Source organism: Poecilia reticulata, unplaced genomic scaffold (assembly GCF_904066995.2).
Source record: "Poecilia reticulata unplaced genomic scaffold, P_reticulata-male-v2 Scaffold_125, whole genome shotgun sequence".
Lineage (NCBI taxonomy): Eukaryota > Metazoa > Chordata > Actinopteri > Cyprinodontiformes > Poeciliidae > Poecilia > Poecilia reticulata.
Genome location: NW_027675223.1, coordinates 12,939 through 20,774, shown reverse-complemented (window position 1 = coordinate 20,774; position 7,836 = coordinate 12,939). Strand labels below are relative to the sequence as shown.

The 7,836-nt window shown below is 36.9% G+C and overlaps 1 pseudogene; it reads left to right on the top strand.

Annotated features, from left to right (window-relative positions):
* The first annotated feature begins 399 nt into the window (after window positions 1-399).
* Window positions 400-7,213, top strand: LOC145550636 (transmembrane protein 229b-like; annotated as a pseudogene).
* The last annotated feature ends 623 nt before the right edge of the window (window positions 7,214-7,836 follow it).

Genomic DNA, 7,836 nt, shown 5'->3' with positions numbered 1-7,836 from the left:
CTGACACTCCCCTCCGCTGCAGCTCACTGATAACCCCTCTAATTCGAGAGAGACGCTGTATTAAACAGAACCTTTTCGTGATACAGACATTGCCAAGTTTGGCTTTGAGAAACCATCAATAAACGTGTTTGCACTCTTCCTCTATAGCTAAAAGCGAGCATTCATGCAGCCGTCATGGGATCAATATTAACGTTAATGTGCCCTCCATGCAGAGTTTTTCCTCTCAGGTTGTCCGGGTTTCTCTTCCTCTCTTCACAACTGGACCCGGCCACAGAGACATCAGTGTCTGATAACATGGAGCGGCTTAATGTTTAGCCCAGAATCCACACTCACACGCACGTGCACACACAAGGGGAGCAGAGGGATTATAAAGGCGCACAGATCTATACACGGCCAGGGATGAAGGGCAGAAAAGTAGCAGAGGGAGGGAGAAGTGGTCGAGGTGAGAGTTATTACTTTTAATTGCATTTAATTAGCTTCAAAACAGAAATTTCAAGCCTCAATTAAATTCCTCACCTTATTTTCACTTGAATTAATCTCAATAATGCAAATTATTACTAATGTCTTAATTTATCAGAAATAATACACACTTGTCCGTGTTGTGTTGATCATTTAAAGAGTTTGTTCGCACAGAGTGAAAGCTTGCTGAAGATTAGCCGTGTCTTTAATTTGCTAAGCAGGACTATTAGTTGTTAATCCACATTAGAGGTGTGTGTCCCGTAAGCGGAAACGAAGGAGGAGCAGTATGCATGAACAAAGTGCAGCAAAACGATATTAATAAAACCTTATCATGTTTCAGAGTGCAATTTGTTACACACCTTATTTTCCTCACGATAACAGAGAAAGGTTTAAGTACGGTAGTAATATTTGTCACTACATACCCTCAAATGAGTCATTATTTTTCCAGGATGGAGTGAGTAGATGATTTAGTTAAATCTCTAAAAAGTTACACCTATTTGTAAGCATTGGCAAGCAACTAGCATAAATCATGTTGGATTCTTAGCATCTTTTCTGGTAGAATTGGTGAAATTCAATTAGCTTAATGGCACAGACCCAATTTTTAACCTTAACATAAACTTTTTCAACAGTTTTGATATCTGGGCTTCATGTTATCCTCCTTTATTTACTCCAGAATCAGTTTGGATGTTTGATTGGGATCATTGTCCAGTTAGAAAACGCAACAGTCTCCAAGTTTCAACCATCTAACTGTTAATTTCAGCTCAAATTGAAGACATTTGAGGTTTTTATTTGTTACTCCATCCACTGACAGCAAGTCAGACCCACAGAAAGATGCAGCCACCACTTTGCGTGGCAGTTGGGATTGTTTTTTGGCTTGACATCATGACCATGACTTCTCCTCCAAATACTTATCATGTAATCGTGAATAATTATTTAGTCCTTTTGACCAACTGGCCAACTTTTCTTAAGAAGGAATTGGCCTTGCCCATTAAGGCAGCTTTTATTGGCAATAAATTAATGCTTTTGGTGTTTCAAAAGCTTCCTAAATATTAAGGAACATTCGACGGCAAAGTGCTGTTACCTAGCAACCCCAACAGAGTTCCGCACGTCACCTAGCATCACAAGCTGAGCTCCAGCACATTTGGTCAGCTGGTTTACCGCTGTACATGGCTGCTGGAAAATCAAATGTTTTTTGTTTTCTTTTTGTAAACTTACTATTCTGAAACCACTTGCTACATTCTTGTTGGCTGTGCAGGAGGCTCCACTTCTGCTTTTCAAACATGTACAGTTGTATAATTGGGCATCTGTTTGCAGCCATTTTCATTTGCGAGTGTAAATGTTGAGTTTGGGGGCGTGGCTAGCAGCAGCTTATTTTGATTTAGTGACAAAAAGTCTTAAAATAGCTCACAGGCAGAACTGAGCAGACTGAAATCTCATTATATAAGAATTATTTGTGCAAATGAAAATGTAATGAACACGTTTTGTGTCAGCCATAAACCTTTTCTAACCTGATCGAAAAAGCATAATAGGCCACCTTGATGGAAATTTGCTAATTGGAGACAAATAATGAGCTATTTGTTCGCAATTATAAGCAGAATGTTTGGATTAGGACCCATGAAATGGCTTTCAAGCTAAAGAAATATCACACTATTAGTCAGGTAAAGTGGTGGCTGCATCATTCTGTGGGCCTATCTTGCCAAAAATGTAATGAACTTGTTTTTTATAGCCATTGTAAAACCCATTTGTGCCCAAGTTTTTACTTCCTGCAGCGTCTTTAGATGTTGCTTCAGTATTTCCACATAATGTTCTGTCCTCACGATACTGACTGTTTCGTGAAGTGCACCAGTCCCTCCTGCAGCAAAACAACCCCACAACATAATGCTGCCACCTCCGTGTTAAACAGTCAGAATGGTGTTCTATTAATTTTTATTATTAATTCATTTCTTTGTCCCTGTGTGCATTTGCAAACATCAAACTGTTGTTTTTATGTTTCTTTTGCAGTGACAGATTGGCCTTTCAGCTCATGTTCATATTTGTTTCACTGTAGACAATAACACACTTACCAGGTTTTTGCTTTTGTTCCTGGGTTGACCTTAACATTGCGGACCAGAACCCGTCTCCTGCCTGAGCGGGATGATGATGGTCGAACGTTCCCATCTTGTTTGTACTTGCATGTAATTATTTGTTTTAACGACATCTGGAAATTGCACCCCATTCGAACCAGACTTATGCGAGTTCGCAGTTCTCTTCCTTAAACTTTGGCCGATTTATTTCCCATGATGTTACACAAGGAAGCAGTGTGTTTTAGGTGTGTCTCTAATTAGCTCAGATGTTTTGAATAAACGGCCCAAATTGCTTAACGGCATAATATTCTTAGTGTTTATTAACTTTAAAATAGCTTTAAAAAATTACCTCTCATTATTCAGGCATTTAGCAAATGGAAAAATGTTGGAATTTCTCATTTTAATTGGCGTAAAACAGGAAATGTTTATTCTAATTTCACGTCAGACTGAAAAAAATGCGCTTGTCTTTTTATGCTGTATGTAAACTTCTGGTTTCAACTATACAAAAGGCAGAAAAGTCTTTTAGAGGAATTTATAGACATCTGTTCAAGATATTTGGGTGTGTTAAAGTCTAGATTAAGAAACAAAACACTTAAAAATTGTTTAAAAACAGCGAAGGAGCCACCAAGACTGAAGTTTTTCACCAATGTCGATAACTACAGTGACAACCAAGAAAGAACTTTCTTCTTCGTTGGTTTATTAGCAGCACCTGAACTCTGCTTTGCCTCTTAGATCCGAAGGAAACAGCTAAATGTCTTCCAGGGGTGCTCAAAGTTTGGTCCAGGGGCCATTTTAGGCCCTCAGGATGATTGATCGCAGTTCAAAAAGCCTAAATTTGGTTGTTCAGTTCAGGCAATTGGTGAAGATACAAATTTAAAAACAACATTGTGGTGAGATTTGATTTAAAAAATAGATACTATTAAAATGGAAAATTTAAGGTGCAGCACAAAGTATTTATGAAGGTTCTTGCTTTTAATTTAATTTAGGGACCAAAAGCATCCAGTCGCTTTTACCAAGACGCACATTTGAAAACGCCTATTTAATTAACTTGGTAAAATGAAAAACGAGTGATCAAAATCTTGTTCCTGTTGCTAAAAAAGATTCAGAAAAATCCAGAAAAATTAACAATTTAAACCAGGTAAACATGATTCACGCAACGCTTGTCTACAAAAATCGGACTGCTTTGCTTATTTTACTAAAATACTGCGTGTTTAGTTGGTTGTCTATTTAACAGTTAAAAATAAAATGTATATTAGTTTTTGTTATTATCATTAAGAATAAATTAAAAATTATTAACAATTTTGTGGCCTTTATGCCAAAACATTTGGTCACCGTTGGTTAACTTAGTTCCAATAAATGACGTCAATCTGTAAAATAGGAAAGTTTAGGTTGTTCCACTAGCTGAAAAAGTAGCGGTATTTTCTTTTTATCGTAACTTTATATTAAAATATGACTCAGCAGACGAGGGTTGGGAGTGAAACTGCAACTTTTACCATCATCAGTCAGTCGTCCCGGTTCAGGCGTCATAGAAAAGCTGCAGAGTGTTTGCTGCAGGCTACTTGCTCATTCAGAGCAGGTTCACCTGATTGTTTTACCTGAAAGTCTTCACATTAAGACTGAAAAGATTTGTCACTTCTCATAAGTTCAGTCAGTGGAAACTGCAGAAGGGCACAGCTTCAGGCTAAAGTAAAAGTCTTCCAGACAAATCCTTTTAGCTTCAGCTAATGTTGTGTTTTACAATGTATTCCTTGCACTATTTTATATTTTTTCATGCTACATAGAGGAGTTTCTCTTTAATTAAGAAGTCAACACCTATTAATAGCAGTATGGCAATATTTCCTGAATGTATTCAACCTGACTTCACTAGATAAAATTAAAATACCATTTTATATAAAGGTAATTCAAGAATTAACCCTTTTTTACACGAAATTACAAATAAAGAGTCACTCACCGGCGTTATTGAGCAGAAAAGATGCACATCAATCTTTCATGAAAATCTTAGATGAAAAGCAAGCAAAAGAGTTATTGTCAAACTCGTTTGACAAAAGAGTTTGACAATAACTCTTTCGTCAAACTCTAATAACCCATGAATTAATTCATTTGGTGCTTCACAGTGTAAAGTGTTTTGATCTTTCTCAGTGATTAAACGTTCCTCTGTGACTCAGCTGTGGTTTTTGATGTTGTGATAAGGATTTTGAGCAGCTACAGCATCCTGTGGATCGTTGTCGTACATCTACGACAGTAGCAGAGGCCGGGTATTTCCTGCAGCTCTGAGAAACTGTACGGAGACATCAGTTCAGTTTCAAGATTAACCTTTAAATCAAGTCAGGTGTTTTTGTATGGCACGTTTCAGCAACAAGGCATTTCAAGGTGCTTTATATCATAAAAACACAAAAATACAAAGTCATAAAACACACAGTTAACAATTGATTCGAATTTTTATTTGTGAAATATAGTTATTTGCCAAACTGCATGCATGTTGGTTTAATCAAATGTAGCTTGGCATTTTTATTTTTCACAAACTAAATACCATTCACAAATGTTTTCCCTGGCAGAACGCAGTCAACTGATTTAATCCCTTAAGGCTATCTCAAACCCACCAATCCTGTCTAGGTGGAGCTTTATTTTTAATGACTTTTAAAAAATAAAAGTCATTATTTCAAGTATAATGCATTTCAAGTATAGGAATACTTGAAATGCATTCCTATACTTGAAATAGGAATGCATTTCAAGTATTTCATAACTTATTTGTTATGAAATACATAAATAAATTATGTTATTTGTAAATAACTTATTGATATTTACAAATAAGTAATAAACATAATAAGCTTCTCTTCTCAACTTTATATCATTTGAGTCATTTCTCAACAATTAACTTCATTCCAGGATCTGGTTACTGTGTTCATTTTATTCAACTAGAGTCAAGGTCAAGTTTTAAAACGTTTTTTGCAGTGATCTGGTCCGAACAGGTTCTGAAATACTTTAAAAAAGCTTTACATATTCCACACTGTAATTATTTAACAAATACATTAAGCCAAATTGGAATGAAAATTGCTCCATTTTGATTTAAGAGAGCCGATAGTTGCCATTTACTTCTAAACACTTTCAGTTGATTAACTTATTATCATCAGTTTTGATGAATTTTGTAACTACAAGAGTTTTCTATTGGAGAGGAAAGACATCAGGTTCTTAAAGAAGGAACTGTTCCTGCCTATGAGCCTTGGTTGAGTTAAAACACAATTTCCAAACAATTAGATTTTTCTACAATGATATCATTATTTATAAGATAGTGGCATCTTCTCGGATGAGGTTGTTTTAAGGTCAGATGTGACCTATTATGCTTCCTTGAATAGGTTAGGATAGGTCTAAATGTTCATTACATTTTTTTACACAGTCATCCTTATATAATGACATTTTATTCTAGTCAGTTCTGCCCATATGGTTCTGCCTATGAGCTGTTTTTAGGACGTCTTGTCACTTTAAATCCAAATAAACTGCTGCTAGCCACGCCCCCCCAACTCAACGTTCTGATTGGTTTCCTAGGCTACGGGCTGGGGTTGCTTGGTAACGGCTGTCTCAACATTCGGAAGGTGTGTGAAACGGCTCATTTTCTAGACTCGACTATAAAACGTTAATTTATTACCTAAAAAATGGATTGGTGTTTTTTTCAGCACTTGGGCTGTTTTTCAAAGAAGTAGAAACAGGAATGGAAGTGTAAAAATGGCGACGGTGGTTCTGGGCCACCATCGCAACGAATAGCCGTTTTGTGATCAGGTTGTAGGATCGATTTCAGCTTCCTCAGATGTCGATGCACTATAAAACTGACTGATTAATATTGTAATATAAACAAGTTTATGTTTATACTGTATATATTTCGTACATTGATTACACTGTTGGATCTGACTTTTAATCTCATTGTACATGTGTACAGTGACAAAATGAATTGAATTTAATTGAATTTAATTTCCCCTTAGGATCAATAAAGTATATTCTGTTATGTTCTGAGTTCAGTCCATTTTCCAATTTACTATTTAAAAAGTGACTGAAAGTTTACAGTTGTCCTAAATTGAATCACATAAAACTTTCCAAATAGCCTTTCAGGACAAACTAATTTCAGTGTGTGTGTGTGTGTGTGTGTGTGTGTGTGTGTGTGTGTGTGTGTGTGGTGTGTGTGTGGGTGTGTGTGTGTGTGTGTGTGTTGCAGGGACTGTTGTTGGAGAGGAACCCCAGCAGAACCTGACGGCCCCCTCATCCCCTCTCAGCTTGTTTCGTCTCTATGTTTACGCTCTGCACGGCTGCCTCTGCGAGGTGGCCTTCACCGCCATGTACGACTGGTGCAGCACCCGGACCAGAGGCTGCCGGGCCACAGCAGCATCTGGGCGCTGCCATGTACGGCTCCGCCATCTTCTGCATGGAGGCCCTGAGGGCCCGGCTGCTGGCCAGAGCCGCTCGCTCCCTGCGAGACTGGCAGTTTACACTTTATTCATTTACATGTGGGAGTTCAGCTGGGGGTGGGGCTGAGTCTGCTGGGGGCCTGTCCGTGGGATTACTCAGCACATCGTTACAATCTGGGAGGACTGGTGACTCTGGATTATGCCCCTGCCTGGGCTGTAGCTGGACTTATAGCGGAGCAGCATGTAATCAAGAATACGTTAAGGATAAGATTGAAAAACACTGATTTCATCAGTTAAATTATGTCCTTCCAAATCACCACATGACATTTAATGTCATTTTTAGCTGGAACAACACAATGTTAGTGTATTTTTAACACTGTCATAATTAAAAATGTGAAGATTTTTTAAAATTTACATCAGTGCTAGGTAAGAATAATATTGAAAAAATGATTACTTTCATGATTATCTTAAACAATATCCTTCCAAAATCTCCCTAACATTTCATGTCATTTTTTTGCAGAAACAACACAATGCTATTGTATTTTTAACGTTTAATTATTAAAAAGGTTGAGATTGTTAATGTCCAATTAACAGTGCACTAAAGATAACATTGAAAAATGACTTATTTCATGATTTTCTTAAGTTATGTGTTCCAAAATCAACCACATGACATTTAATGTCATTTCAGCTGGAATAAACAGTATTACTGTGTTTTTAATGGTTTCAGAATTAAAATTGTAAGACTTTTAATCTCTATTAATAATACGCTAAGGATAAGATTGAAAAACAACTGATTTCCTAATAATCTTAAACTATGTCCTTCTAAAATCACCCAACTTTTAATAGACTTCAAGCAATCTCAGTTTCTGGTTGTGAACTGAAGTATAGAGTAAATTATGCATTTAACCTAAAATTAAATG